Raw genomic sequence first — 16160 nt, 5'->3', positions numbered from 1 at the left:
TTGTCTTGTGACACAAATATTTCTCCTCTAAGTGGGAACCTGAAGATAAGAGGCAAGGACTCATAGCCCACAATAGTGGAAAAAGTGTTTTGGCATCAGAGAACCTTAATTTGAGAGTCCAGCCCCTTAACTGACAGCCTACATTACTCTGGGCAGATGACTTAACCCATCTGAGGCTCAATTTACTATCTTCTAATACATGAATCTCATCCCTCCTTCTTCATTTGCTGACTTAAGGAAACTGTGCAAATGTGTTTCGAGATGTGTTCTGCGCTGGCTGCCAGGGCCACACAGATGAGACACAGATTCCTCAGCGGGCCATGATCTCCTTCAGGAACAGACAGTTGGGCAGCCAGGGACAGTCCAGCACTCCAGGACACCAGGCAGCAGGGAACTGGGCCATTTAGCAGGGAAGAACCCAGTGGGAACTGAGGCAATGGGGCAAGTCTAAGTATATCTTGAAGGCTGGATCTGTGCCCTGACTTGGGGTGCTGGTGCTGGGTAAGGACAGAGCCATAAAATTGTAAGAGACTGAATGTTGAGTGGGACCAGGTCAGATCCCTATTTCATTCTCCCATCATGAAGTGTGAACTCTCTTAGCTAAAGGTGAGGCAAAGACCCTTTGCCGAAAACAAGCTCCCTCCCCTAACTCACTCAATGACCCTTCCTAAGCTTCCATGCTGTTAGGGACATCTTTCTTTCTTGTGTCCCCACATTGCCCTTTTGCTCTTGTTTAGCCTATGGAGGAGGTGTAGGTCAAATGGATGTTTCTAGGAGGTCCCCAAGGGCCACTGGGAAAAGAACCATGGAGACTCCACTGGCTAGGATACCATACCCTGGGAAGGGTTTCCATGGACCTTCTGTCCCTCCATAAAATATACATGCTGCTCTCCTTGGGTGCAGAATATATAAAGAACTCTTACAACTCAAAAATAAGAAAAATACTCCCAACTTAAAATTGGCCAAAATATTTGACTGGACATTTTCCCAGCGAAAATATGCAAATAGCCAGCAGGATATAGGAATATGCTCGACATCAATACTAATCACGGAAATGCAAATCAAACAAACCCACAAGGAGATACCACTTCGCATCCACGAGGATGGCCATCACCAAGAAGACAGATGGTAACAAGCGCCAGTGAGGAAGTGGGGAAATCAGAAGCTCCGTACACTCTAGTGGGAATGTAAAATGGTGCAGCTGCTATGGAAACAGTTTGGAGGTTTCTTAAAAAGTCAAGTATACATTTGCCATGTGACCCAGCCATTCCACTGGTAGCTATCTACTCAAGGGCAATGTATGTCCACAGGTGCAAATGTTCATGGCATCGTCATTCATAATAGCCAAAACATGAGAAGAAACAGCCTATAAGTCCATCAGCTAACGAATGGATAAACAAAATGTATCCATACAACAGAATATTATTCAGCAAGAAAAAGAAAAACAAAAGAAGTACTGATACATTCTACAACATTGATGAACCTCAAAAACATCATGCTAAGTGAAAGAGCCCAGCACAGAAGACCAAGTACTGTACAATTCCATTTATATGAATATCCAGAAAAAGCAAATCTCTAGAGACTGAAAGTAGATTAGTGGTTGCCTAGGGCTGGAGATAGGAATGGAAAGTGAGTACGAATGGGCACGAAGTTTCTATTTGAAGTGAGGGAAATGATTTAAGACAGAATCGTGGTGGCAGGTGCACAATGCTGGAAATCATTGAATTGTGCACTTAAAATGGGTGAATTTTATAGTATGCAAAACTGTACCTCAATAAAGCTTTCAAAAACAAAGAGGTACAACTGATCCTTAAACCACGCAGGGTTAAGGGGTTCCAGCACCTCCTGTGCAATCAAAAATCCACATATAACTTTTGACTCCCCCAAAATTTCACTACTAACAGCCTACTGTTGACTGGAAGCCTTACCAATAACATAAAGAATCAATTAACTCATATTTTGTGTGCTATATGCATTATATACTGTATTCTTATAATAAAGTAAGCTAGAGAAAAGAAACTGTTATTGAGAAAATCATGAAGAAGGACACCTGGGTGGCTCAGCGGTTGAGTGTCTGCCTTTGGCTCAGGGTATGATCCTGGAGTCCCAGGATTGAGTCCCGCATCGGGCCTCCTGCATGGAGCCTGCTTCTCCCTCTGCCTTTCTCTGTGCATCTCATGAATAAATGAATAAAATCTTAAAAAAAAAAAAAAAAGAAAGAAAGAAAGAAAGAAAGAAAGAAAGAAAGAAAGAGAGAAAGAAAGAAAAGAAAACAAGTTAAATCTGAGTAACTTTGCTGTTCTTAACTACCAGCAAAGACCTGCTCTGAGAGGCCACACCCTCACTACTGGAACTAGCTCTGTAGGGTCCAAGATAGGGGACAGAGTAGATCAAGGGTTCACATTGGATCAGAACCGCTGGGGAGAAGTGGGGCTTCCAAAATGCAGATTCCTGGGCTCTGCCGTCAGCAATACTGATTCAGTGGTTCTGGGTATTCCCAGCAGCCTGCATTTCTCAGAAGTACACTTCAGAGTAAAAGGACCCATACTTTGAGAAATCCTATGATAGAGGTGCACAGGAGTGCCCTGGGAGCAGGTGCACGCACAGGGGCTGGGGTGGGGCGGGGGACGTCAAGAAAGGCAGATACTCAAGTGAGCCCTGGGAAGGAAGGAGGCTTTTAAAGTTTAGTTAGATGCTAAGCCAAATCTCCAAGGATGAAGAGGCGTTATTCGGAAGACAGGTAAGTAAGGTCAATGCTTCCCTGAGCCTGTGCCCAGCATGTGCCAAGCCACGGAGGCATTACAGCTAGAAAATATTTATTGAGCATTGACTGTGTGCCAGAAGCCATCTAAAAGCACACGGGAAAACCAGGGATTGATGAGGGATTGATGAGTGGTGGACAAGGCTGAGAGGAGATGTGGGGATTTACTACTAGGTGGCAGCGGCCTGGAGAAGGTGTGAGAATGAACGAGAATGCAGGCGATCTAAGACAGGACTACAAGATCGGTAGGGCCAGCGGGGAAAGAGAGCAAGAAGGCAGGACATGTAGGATGCCTCCCCCTGGGGCTGGGCGTGCAGGTGCAGGTGCCAAGGCTTGCAGGTGGCTGGCAAAGACAAGGAGCTCCGCTTTAGACTTTGAGCTCAAAGTGCCTACGGGGGTGACAGCTGGTGGCTGCAAGGAGCAAGGGGAAAAGGGGGGCTTCTGGGGTGGAACTGTATCATCTGCCTAATAATAACAGCCATGGGATTTGGGGAGAGCTCTGAGGAGATGATGAGGTGAGCTTTGTGAACTGAAAGACGATGCCCGAGCATCCCTGTTCTAATTTATCTCTGAGCTCCCCACAGGCCTCCTGGGGGGGGGGTGCACCTAGGATGCGTGGGTCACCCCCACACGATGACCAGGGACATCTCACACACTGTGCTTCTAAGGCTATGCCTCAGCACACACAACGGCAGGGACATTCGTACCTGAAAGCATGAAGGGGGGTCGCATTTGCTACGGTCCATTACTTCTCACGACTTGACTAAACACTTTGCACTTCGCTAAACCCTGTAGCGTCGGCGTTAAGAACACCGTGAAGACTGAAGGCAGGAAGGTTTGCTGGAATCCCTTCTGATCTCAAACGTACTGGCATTCACTGGAAGAGTTATACACAGCTGAAGAGCAGATTCAGCAACTCTCTTAAAAGGGGAACCCCCCCAAAAAAAGCAGAACCCCAATTATTAATTTTCAAGAGCTGGGCCAGTTTTGTGCATGGACATTTGTAACAAATGCAGGTGTGATCACTTGGCTTCGAAGAGCCAGGTTGATGGATTTGGCCCCAAGATCCCTCTGCTTCTTCATGCATCTCCAGCATCCCCTTCCCCGGCGTCTATGTTCATACTTAACTTTGATTTATTACTTTTAACAAAATTGGTGTTTTCAAACAGAGCTGTGGACCACCAAAAGATTGCAGCAGCTGCTGCTGCTGCTTCTCCTCTTCCTCCTCCTTACTCCACCTCCTCCTCCTTCTTTTTTCTCTTTAGACTCAGAAGCCCAAAGTAAGGACAGTATAGAGAAAGAGGACAATGCAGAACCAAGACATTGTGGGGGCCTGGGGGCCACAGGGATCAAAAGTATCAAAAGGAGGTATCGATCAAGAAGGAAACGCCCGTTCCAGCCTCGCTCTAAACTGTTCAAAATTCAAAATGCAAACTCCCTGACTCTGAAAGATAAATAGCAGTGGGTGAATTGAGGAAAGTGATCAACACTTGAAAAGGAGACTTATTTGGGAATGTGTTTTTGGTGGGTTTCTTTTTTTTTTTCTCTTCAGGGTTGACCCGAAGTTGGAACTATGCAGGGGGTTCACGCAACAATGTCTCTGAGAGCAACCTCCTCTTTTTGGCCAGAAGACCTGGAAGGAAGGCCCTGCAATGGAAAAATGTACGGAAAGTCCAGGGTCATGCGTGTTGGGGTGGGATTCACTTCTGTACCCCAAGAGTGGATGTAGTCATGGAGCCGCACCACAGAACAGCAAGCAGCAGCAGAAGCAACGAAATGCTTCTCTGGTGTTACTGCCAGAAGAGCAGGGTAAAGAGGTCCCTGTGGTCCAAAGAGTGTGGGGAGGGAACACCTGGGTGGCTTAGTGGTTGAGCATCTGCCTTTGGCCCAGGGTATGATCCCGGGGTCCTGGGATCAAGTCCTGCATTGGGCTCTTATGAATAAATAAATAAAATCTTAAAAAAAAAAAAAAAAAGCTCCACAAAGAATGTGGGGGAGAATCCATCTGTACTATGTACTAGCGTTTTCCTCCTCCTTTCTTCTCAATGCTCAGCCCTGGGACAGCCCTGGTCTCTGGGTCATGGCGGTGTGAGCAGCTGAAACTGCAAGAGAACCCCAGTCTTTCTGGCCAGAAGCCCAGGTAGGAGGAAAAGGCTCTGGGGACAGGACGGTGAGAGAGGAATCCCAGAGAAGACCGTGCTGGAGAAAGAGGTCCCTTGATCCTGTGCATGAACCAGCACAAGCCCCAGGCTTGCCCAGAGCTGCGCACGAGTGGGCCAGATCCAAAGGCTTTGAGATCCAAGTTGCAGTAGAAGCCATGGCTCAAGTCCACATTAAGCCCTAAATAGTGATTCCATGGGACACAAAGCAGCACAGCAAAGATTTTCAAAACTGCACTGATGTTGGAACCACTGCCCACAGAACGCAAGACAGAACTGGGCTGACTGCCTGGTAAATGGAAAACAACAACAACAACAACAACAACAAAATACACGCAAGGGACTGGGGGAAATGCAATCAGTTCTCAAGAGAAAAAACAATCCACAAATGGTAACCCCTAAATGACACAGATGTTGGAATTATCGGACAGACTTCTAGGAGCTGTTTTAATGATGTACCGGGAGATAAAGGTAAACATTCTTAAGATGAATGGAAAGACAGAAGTTCTCAGCAGAGGCACAGAACCCATAAAAAAGAAACAAGTGACTATTTTGGAGCCAAAAAATACGATGCAAAAAACACACTGGATGAGCTCAATAGCAGGATGGCGATTGCAAAGGGAAGCTACAGTGTACCTGATGGTATCAATATTATCCAACCTGAAGAACAGAGAGAAAAAGAATTGAACAGAGCTTAAGAGGCCTGTAGGACAATATTAAAAGGTTTAATATTAGTGCCTTGGTATCCCTGGAGAGGACAAAGAGATTGAGGTGGGAAATATACCCAAAGAAATAATGAGCAAATGTTTCTCAAACCTGATGAAAACTACACACTGACAGATCCAAACAGTGCTGTCTGGTTAATAATATACACGGACATGCACACACACACAATATTTACAGTAAGTGTCTCCAAAGGGGAGACCAAGAAAGATGAGAACAGTGAGGATATAACCACTTAAAAAGAAATAAAACCTGACAAGCTATCAGCTACTCTTTTGAGAGGTGTCATAAGCATCAAGACCTTTAGTTCTTTTTTTTTTTTAAGATTTTTATTTATTCATTTGAGAGAGAGAAAGAGAGAGAGTGAGTGAGAGCACAAGCAGGGGGAGAGGCAGAGGGAGAGGGAGAAGCAGGCTCCCCGCTGTGCAGGGAGCCCAATGGGCTCCATCCCAGGATCCTGAAGTCATGACCTGAGCCGAAGGCAGATGCTTAACTAAATGCAAGCCACCCAGGTGCCCTAAGACCTTTATTCTTAAATGTCTTCCCTAAATCTAGCAGAACTAGGAGTCACTAGAACCCTGCCAATCAACAATTTGATTCCGTTGTCAACACTAAACGTGCAGACACCAGTTCCCTTATTACTGACCGTTGATACTTTTGTCTGAAAACAGAGGAAGGATAAGCTACAAAAAGGATTTCCAAATCTTCAGTCATAAATATCCAGAAAGCATTCTGTAAAACCCTCCTGTCCATTTTTACATGGACATGTAAAAAAAAATCTTACCAAAATGTAAATGGCTACAGAGAATGTAACCTTTAGCATTCTGCTAATATTGACCCACAAAAATAAAATGATTTCTCATTCTCATACAATGAATTCATATTCATTTAAAAAAATACACCATACACCCACCAACAGGTTGCTTTTTGATAGTCACAAATTTTTCATAATTACATTTTCTCCTCAAACTTATGTTTCCATTCCTCTTGTCCTATAGAAATGTATCCTAGGCTTATTTGTTTTATGCTTTAAAGCCTTTTATTCATTATCCTATCATACTTTTCCACATCAAAACTATGTTTATAAACCTAACTTTAAATTCAATGGCAAAAAAAAAAAATGCTCTCCTGATTGTTACCACTGTAACTCTGAATGCAACTTATCAAAACAACACAAATACCACAAAGATTGATAATTACTAAATGTATATGAGAAGTAATTTTTATTGGAAAACCTCTCTTGGGCACTTTCATTTCTCAAATTTTTCATGCATATGTGGATGAGTATATTTATTACTAGAATGAGTCATAGTTGACCATCAATTCCTCACCTTTGTTTTTATCAGAGTAAATGCTGGGAAACTATGTCCACATAAATGAGAAGATGGGAAAAATGGGTGCCATTTTGTTAAGAGAAAGGTCACTTCATTATTTGAGTTCTTGAGTATACTAAACATCACATGGTGAAGAAATATCAAAAATTATTTGAATCATCAGTGTAAGGAGAAACTGGGATGATGGACTCGTGAGCACCCTATCTGCTCATCCAACTGGCTTATCTCAGCCATTCACTGTCTTTGACGAGGCTCATTTACAATTCTGTAGACATAGCAGTTAACTTGTAGAAAACTGATTGGAAAGTAGGTAATTATTGTCTACGAGCATGTAAGTTTTATCCTCTGGAAGTTCAACTGACTTTCCTCTCTCACTGTGGAAGAAGCCAGTTCAAAACCAATTAAGCAAATTCATTTCAACCTTCCTCTCAGCGGTCTCCTTTGAACTGACTGTAGACCTTCCCAGCTCTCTCATTTTTTTAGTATGTTTAAAAATATTCATTTTGGGAAGGCTGGGTGGCTTAGTTGGCTAAGTGTCTGCCTTCGGCTCAGGTTGTGATCTCAGGGTCCTGGGATCAAGCCCCACGTAGGACTCACTGCTCAGGAGGGAGTCTGCTTCTCCCTCTGCCTCTCCCCCTGTTCATGCTCTTTCTCTGTCTCAAATAAGTATTTTTTAAAATGTTCATTTTTCATTTGTACAAGAATCCTGATTTCATTCTTTTCTAAATTTGTCCTTTAATATCAGTTTACAATTTGATTAGATTGATCTTCAGTTTTGTGTGTGTGTGTGTGTTTTGTGTGTGTGTTTTGGGAGGACATTTAGAAAACACATGATTTGCGATGTCCAGGCATTGGAATCATTCACTTTCTCACCCTAAAGCTGATATTCTGAAATGTCTCCCTTTTCTGCCTTCCTCACCCCCTAGTTATTTATATCCTTGGAGAGTGCAGTTTAGTAAAAAATAGGTTAGAAATAGGCCTTTTTAGTAAAATGAATTAGGAAGATGGATTAGAGATATAGTCATTTCTTAAGTAAAATGAGAGAAAGGCTCTAATGGAAAAAGAAGATGAGAGAGAGAACCTGTGTCTCTGTGGCACACCTGCTCTCAAGAAGACTAGTGTCTGAGAAAAGGACACAGGGAAGAGGAGGATCTGGAAATTTACTTTCTCAACACCTGTGTGCATGTACCTGGAGGGAAGTCTTTGAATACAGTTAATGTGGACAGTTTAAAGATTGTTGGCCTAAAATAAGAAGCACAATAATGAAATCCACCCCTGATTCTATCCAATCTAGACTCATCTGCATTAGCAAACCTCTTTTTAAACATGTTCAGTAACTGGAGAACTTGTATTAGATAACTGTCCACCTTCCACTCAGAAGAGATGCTGAGGGAAGAAGAAGAGCCAGAGGGCTGTGCACAGAGGGAACTTTGAACAACAGAGAGCACCACCAGAGCAGAAGAGCAACAAAGAAGCAGAAATGGAAATGAAGGAGGAATCAAAATGGCAACTTTAAGAATTTTGGCTAAATACCTGTGAACCTGCATCGCACTGCTGAAAATCTGCAGCCATAGCTTCCAGCATTCTAGAAGACAATACCAGAAGAAATAGTGTGTCGTCTACCAAACGCCAAACAATCAGTTGGACGGACTCTTCTTCCATCAACCTGCTCACTAGACCAGATATCGGGGTTCCCTGCCACTGGATGGGTATGAGCCCAAGTCCCAGACAGTGTTCAGTGGATGCAAAGACGACCCTCATATCTCATCAATCCCTTACCTACACACTCTGGGCTTCTAAATGGAGAGTATGTAAAACGGACAGCCTTAACTACACATCACACTATAATCGGTCTGGAAGCCTACTGTACCAGGTTCTGGAAAATCCAACTGGCTAATTATCTTAGTGTGGTCCACTTTGCTTCTTGTTGCCTTAGAGTAAAATAATCAATTTATTTCATAAAAATCCAGTGATTCTGGGGTACCTGGGTAGCTCAGTCGGTTAAGCATCTGACTCTTGGTTTCAGCTCAGATCATGATCTCAGGGTTCTGAGATTGAGCCCCGAGCCAGGCTCCCTATTGAGCACCACGGAGTCTACTAAAGTTTTTCTCTCACTCTCGCTCTACCCCTCTTCATCCTCACTGGCACTTGCTCCTTCTCTCTAAAATAAACAAATAAATCTTTGGGGAAAAAAAAATCCAGTGATTCTCCTCTGAATAAAACTAAATGCAAACAGGTTGGAACTAACGGTGACTAGGACCTTAGGAGATCCTTTGAGACGTGTGTGCACAGCCAGGGACGCCTCCTGTTTATCATTATCTTCCTTATCTTATCTTCCTTCCTTGGTATTACTCTTTGCATCCCTAGCAACCTTCACTGTGCTGGACCTAACAAGAGTCATCCAAATCATCCAACATAGGGGAATGAAGACATAATCAACAGATCCCAGGGTTTCTCTGGATTTCCACATGGACTGATACAAAGTAATAAGGGTTATTTTCTTAGCATACTGTGTACTACTACAAGGTTTGTCTCTGTTGTCTCCAGCATCTTGCTTCACCAGGGACTACCCCCGTCTTCAATACTAAGGCAGAGACACCTGGCTTCAATTTCCAGACTCCCAGAACCCTCCTGCTCTTTTTTTTAAAAAAAATATTTTTTTTGTATTTATTTGAGAGAGAGGGAGAGTGAGCATACGCAGTGGGGAGGAACAGAGGCAGAGGGAAAAGTAGGCTCCTACCGAGCAGGGAGCCCAATGCGGGGCTCCATCCCAGGACCCTGAGATCATGACCTGAGCCGAAGGCAGATGCTTAACCAACTGGGCCACCCAGGCGCTCCTCTCCTGCTCTTTAATACACTATCAAAACTAGAATGATTTTAGATCACACTTGTATAATGGCCTTTAAATTCTGAGAAGCTAAGGAGTATAAGACTCTCAAGGTTACCTAACTTATCCTTTCATTAGATAGATGTGAGTTTTCATGTTGGGATTATTGTACCTTTTCCACTCAGTTAAGTGGTCAACAAGAAGCCAGGATTATTAGATGTCTAATTAATGAGCCAGGTCACGTGACATTATTACTATTTTATTATAAATCCATAATGATCGAAAGTTCTTTCTCTGATCTTAGAACACTTGCTACGTTGCTTCCTATATAGGGCTGTATCCTAAAAAGGAAACAGTCTTCTTACATAATCGCTCAGCAAAAAATGTTTCCCATAAGTCAGAAAAGGGTCTACTTAAGAAAAACAAGAGTATGAAACTCCCCTGGATATAAAAGCTTATGTAAAAAAGACAAACATTGTGTGATGTCACTAATATAAGTCCCTGAGAATAGGCAGATTTCTGGAGCCAGAAAGTAGAATGGTAGTTGCCCCCATTCTATTGGGGACGGAAGAATGGGGGGTTATCATTTGCTGGGGACAGAGTTTCAGTCTGAGGAGGTTAAAAAGTTCTGGAGATGGATGGTGGTGATGGTTGCACAACTCTGTGAACATACTGTCTCTGAATTATACACTTAAAAATGGTTCTAACAGTAAATTTTATGTTATGCATATTTTATCATAATTAAAGCAAACCAACAAAAGTTAGAAAATCCCTTATTAATGGCCTCCACTGACCTCACGGGGCTCCCTCTCTTCCTAAGTACAAGTAGAAATATCCAGGATGAAATTCAAAAGCTCTCAGCCTGCGTCAGGGCAGGCTTAGAAAGTGCCCAAGGCTAAAGGCCAGGTTTCCAATTGGCTTGTTGTTACCAGAATTACCAAACTAAGTCACATTAGAAATATTAGACTGGCCAGCAGGGAGACACCTACAAGGAAAATGTGAGTAAAGTTTAGAAACCACAATGGGCTCGCTGAAAGGCATGTCCCTTTGACTTCATAAAACTGTCCTCTGTCCCATCCTAAACCCAAGTGATAAAAGGGAGTGAAGGTGCTCATGATGTAAGGGGTCCTGCTGTGAAATTCAGCTGTATAGTTTGAAACTTGCGTTTTTCCACACTTCTTAGGTTATCAGATAATAGATATTGCAATTAGAATCTAAATGGAATGGGAAGACAGGATCTCAGTTCTATTCACTTGGTTTAAGAGAATAAAGAAGCTGGGGATATATCACCAATGTGTAAGTCAGAAGGAGAATGCACTTTTTCTTTTCTTTTTATCATGAAAATATATGATCCAGTCACATTCACACAGAAGAGCTCTTGCACATGTGTGCCAAGACACACAGAAAAAAGTCTTCGCAGAAGCACACTTTGTAACAGCAAAACATGGGAACCAACCCAAATGCCCACTAAGAGAATGGATAAATACACTGTGGAGGATTTGCCAACATGTACTATGATGCTACCTGCAACTACAAGGACAATTCTGAAAAACTTAATTTGAGTTTCTTTAAAGTAAGATTATATACACCCTTTTTGTAAATCAAAAACTAAGAAAACCTAAATAGCACATTCTTTAGGCATAAATACATAGGTCATAAAACAGTTTTGCAATAAAACCAGGGGTTAACACAAAATTCAGGTTGGAAGGGACATAGAGAATGGCACAGAGATACACCAGTACAAAGTAACAATATAGCGGGATCCCCCCACCCTGGTTTCTGTTTATTCTCTTTAACAGCTTTATTGAGATATAACACGTAGGAGACAATTCGCCCATTTGAAGTGCATGATTCAATGATATGTGCAATTATCACCACAGTCAATTTTAGAACATTTTCATCAGCTCAACGAAAAACCCTATAGCCTGTAAACTATCACCTCCCTACCCTCAATCCCCAGCCCTAAGCAACTACTCATCTACTTCCTGTCTTTATAGATGCCCCTGTTCTGCACGTTTTCATATGAAGAGAATTTAAAAATATATATTTTACTTATTGATTCATGAGAGACACACAGAGAGAGGCAGAGGGAGAAGCAGGTTCCTTGCGTGTTTGCCAAAGTGGGACTCGATCCCAGGACCCAGGGATCGTGACCTGAGGTGCAGGCAGATGCTCAACTGAGCCACCCAGGTGTCCCTACTTTCCCAATTTAACCAGCAATCTCCATCACCACCTTCAGGTCACAAACACTATTCCTTCTAGAATTGCGTTGTCTGACCCCTGCTGGGCCTCACAGCATTGGTCACTACTCCACAAGGTTCCTTCCAGGTCATACTCAGCAGGAAGGAGGGACAGTTGAGGCCCCTGACTTAAGCTTTCTAGCTGCAGAACTGACCTCAACCACTGAGCCACCCAGGTGCCGCCATAGGAACAGACTTAAACAATTTGTGGTCTTTTGTGACTCGCTTCTTTCACTTAGAATAATGCTTTCAAGGCTCATACATGTTTTAGCATGGATCACTACTTCGTTTCTTTTTTATGGCCAACTACTATCCCATTATATGGATATACCACAGTTTATTTATCCATTCATCAATCAATGGACATTTGGGTTACTTCCGCCCAAGTAATAGCTAATTACTTCAGCTATTATGAATGGTGCTGGTATAAATATTCATGCATAGGTTTTTGTGTAGACATATACTTTCGTTTCTCTTGGATATATATACTGAGAGTGAAATTGCTCTATCATATGGTAACTCACTGTTCAACTTTTGAGGAACTGCTAATCCGCTTTCCAAAGCAGCAGCACCATTTGAAATTCTAAATTCTACAACCAATGAGTAAGAGTTCCAGTTCCTCCACATCCTCACCAACACTTACTATCTGATTTGTTTTTTATTCTAGCCTTCCTAGTGGATACAAAATGGTATCCACTAGAGTGGTCTGCCTTGTACTTCTCTGATGAATAATGATGTCAAGCATCTTTTCATTACTTATCGGCTATCTGTATATCTTCTTTGGAGAAATGTCTATTCAGATCTTTTGACAGCTTTTACATTGGGTTATTTATCTTTTTATTATTGAATTGTAAGAGCTCTTTATATATTTTGGATACAAGCCCCTAATTAGATACATAATTTAAAAATATTTTCTCCCATTCCATAGGTTATCTTTTAACAATTAGCCCTTTCTTAAGCCCAAGTTTTTAATGCAGTGATAGGATCACAGGTGGCCATCTGAACATAGTGGTTATAGCTTACATATACTTAACATATTAGTTTTACGTATAAAATATTACATAATTAACAAAACTTCATGTATAAAGATGTCTGTTAGGGAATATTCAAGACAAAACAAAACACTATAATGTCCAAATAAGTTAATGCTACTTTTGAAGGTATATAACAACTGCTGGATATGACTCAGGCACTCAGAGAATCTGGCCCATGAATCCATTCAAAGGCTCTTCTTCAAACTATCACATAGCAAGTGGAAGTAGCAGACTCCTACCCTAAGGAAAAACCTGCCCTTTTCTCCTGTCTTTTTATCTCTCCTTTCTCTCCCAAGCTAAGAATCATTTTTACACTTAAAATACCTGAAAAAAATAAGAAGAATGTTTCATTACTGATGAAAAGTTCATGAACTTCAAATTTGTTAATACAGTGTAAAGTTTGGCAAATGTTTTGAGCCAAGAGCTAGAGAGTAAATATGTAGGTTTTTGCTGGCCACGCGATCTCTTTAGGAGCTACTCAACTCTTAAAACCAGCCATAGACAATACATAAAGGAATGGTATGGCTGAAATTTACGGACACTGAAATTTGAAGTTCGTATGGTTTTCACCATTTCAACAATGAGCACCAAAAACCTCTTCCAACCAGTCATGGCCATTTCCGTCGATCACCTTCCTGATTTCTCAATTTCTTTTTCTCTTTAGTAAACATGACACCTTGATTCTAATTTTAACAAGGATTTTTAGATGTGGGAACTCACAGAAGAGTCTTTCTTTGCAAAATACTCTGTCTTCAAGAAGTCATGATCCAGCCACACTCCACACTCAAGCTATTGAGTTAATTACTTAAAAAACTTTCACTATCTGGAGGCCTGGGTGGCTCAGTGTTGAGAGTCTGCCTAAGGCTCAGAGAGCCTGCCTCTCCCACTGCCTACGCCTCTGCCTCTCTCTGTGTGTCTCTCATGAATAAATAAGTAAAATCTTTTTTTAAAAAAATTAAATAACTAACTAAATAAATAAATAAACTTTCCCTGCCTGCTCATTACATGCTGTTAGTCAAATACTGCTCCTGCTGAAAGAAGTTCCCCAAACCCCATCCTTGCCCTCAAGAGGCTTACCGTCTAGTTGGACTCTTAAGAATAATTTCCCCAAAGATCACTCCACTATTATCATCTCACATCAAGTGAGCTGAGACGTTTTACCAAGAATTCTAAGGCACGTTCCTTAAATGAAGAGAAATCCATATACTCAGTGAAGAAAGGGTACCTGCAAACAATTCTGGTAAGCCATGGGGCCTGAGTCGCACAGCCTCCTGCCCTCCCACGACCTACAGAACCAAAGGTTCTTCATGTTTTGCTACAGGTTCCAGCTCCTCTTTGGCCCTTTGGACCCAATCCTAGTTTCACATCCTCAACAGCAGTCACTCATTGGCTCATTTTGCAGAGAGCCCCCGTGCAAAGGCCGCTCCAACTCGCAGCCCGCCGGTGGGGCCGCCGCGCCCGGCCGAGGATACAGGGAAGGCCCTCAGCACGGGGGCGCTGCGCGGGCCGCCCTCCACCGCCAGCCGCGGGGAGCCCTGTTCCCCCGCCCCTCGAGGCCTCAGTGGCCTTTGCATTTTTTTCAAGTGACTCATTGGCTCTGCTCAGGTTGGACAGAGACGCCAGGTCCGTTTCTGTCGGGCACTTTCCGATCGAGGTGCGGTGGGAGCATCCAGCGCGGTCACGGCGCTTCCCACGCTCCCCCCGCCCCGGCTCCCCCCTCCCCCCCCCGGAGGCCCGGAGCCCCCAAAGTTAGGACGGGCCTGGGGCGCAGCGCTGGGCGGTAGGCCCCGCCGGACCCGCGCGCACCCCGGGGCGCCCCGCCGGCCGCACGGGGCGGGGGCAGGGCGCCGGGCGCTGACCCAGATGGGCCGCCCGCCTCCCCCCGCCCCGCCCCGCCCGCGTCCCCGCCCCCGCCCCGCCCCGGGCCCCGGGCCCCGGCCCCCGGCCCCAGGCCCCCGGCCCCGCGGGCGCCCGCGCCTCCTCTCCCGCTCGCGCGCCGCCGCGCCCCGGCCCCTCTCCTCCCCTCTCCTCCCTCCCCTCCCCTCCCCTCCCCTCCCCGCCTCCCCGCGCAACTCCGAGCGCCGGCCGCGGGGCGCCCCCGCACCTGCGCCCCCGCCCCTGCGCCCCTGCACCTGCGCCCCCGCCCCCGCCCCCGCGCGCGCGCTGCTCCCGCTTACCTGCTGGGGGTCCCGGGGTCCGCGCCGCGCCGCTCGCACCTCCTCCCTCTCCCTCCTCCCCCCGACCGGAGCCGCTGTCGGTCACGCTGCTCCCGGGGAGAGTCGCCGGCGGCTTCCGGGAGCTCCAAATACAGACGAGCCGGGGGAGGGGGGGGGAGGGAGGGAGGAGGGCAAGGCCCCGCGGGTGGGGGTGGGGGTGGGGATGCAGGGGAGCGGGGAGGAGAGGGGGCCGGGCGACGCGGAGGGCCGGGGGCGGCGGGGAGGCAGGGAGCGAGCGCCGGCCCAGCGCCCGGCTACCAAAGAAATGGATTCAGCGCGTCGGGCAGCCCAGCGCGAAGTCTGGAAAGATCCGGAGACTCCCGGCCCCGGATAGCGCGGCTTCTCAGACTTTGCCGAGAGGTGGGATGGGTCCTGAGCCAGCAGGAGACGGGCCTGGGCGTCCCCGAGCCCAGAGTATGAATAAGGGTCCTGGCAGGAGAGGCCGCTGGGCCTCGAACGCACTAGCTAGGCGGGCAGCTCAGATGCGCTCAGATCTTGTCAAAACAAAACCGAAAAACATTGTCTAGGCTGTTGTGTTTTTTTTTTATTTTAATTTTTATTTATTTATGATAGTCACACAGAGAGAGGCAGAGACACAGGCAGAGGGAGAAGCAGGCTCCATGCACCGGGAGCCCGACGTGGGATTCGATCCCGGGTCTCCAGGATCGCGCCCTGGGCCAAAGGCAGGCGCTAAACCGCTGCACCACCCAGGGATCCCTGTCTTTAAATTATATCTTGCATACAGCATCTTTAAAAGAGAATAAATGCTCAATTATTTAAAAACAAACATATCCCAGCGAAACCTGGGTGGCCCAGTGGTTGAGCGTCTACCTTTGGCCCAGGGCGTGATCCTGGAGACCTGGGAT

At 45.1% G+C, this 16160-nt stretch overlaps 1 protein-coding gene across 1 annotated transcript in view; it reads right to left on the bottom strand.

Annotated features, from left to right (window-relative positions):
- The window catches only part of CAP2 (cyclase associated actin cytoskeleton regulatory protein 2), a 137730-nt gene extending 122165 nt beyond the window's left edge, over positions 1 to 15565 (bottom strand). The window contains exon 1 of the mRNA XM_025443898.3: positions 15256 to 15565. The gene's annotated coding sequence lies outside the window, so the exon portion shown is untranslated. The remainder of the gene's footprint in view (positions 1 to 15255) is intronic.
- Positions 15566 to 16160: the final 595 nt, after the last annotated feature.

Source organism: Canis lupus, chromosome 35, assembly GCF_003254725.2.
Source record: "Canis lupus dingo isolate Sandy chromosome 35, ASM325472v2, whole genome shotgun sequence".
Classification (NCBI taxonomy): Eukaryota; Metazoa; Chordata; class Mammalia; order Carnivora; family Canidae; genus Canis; species Canis lupus.
This window is presented reverse-complemented; position numbering and strand designations above follow the sequence as displayed.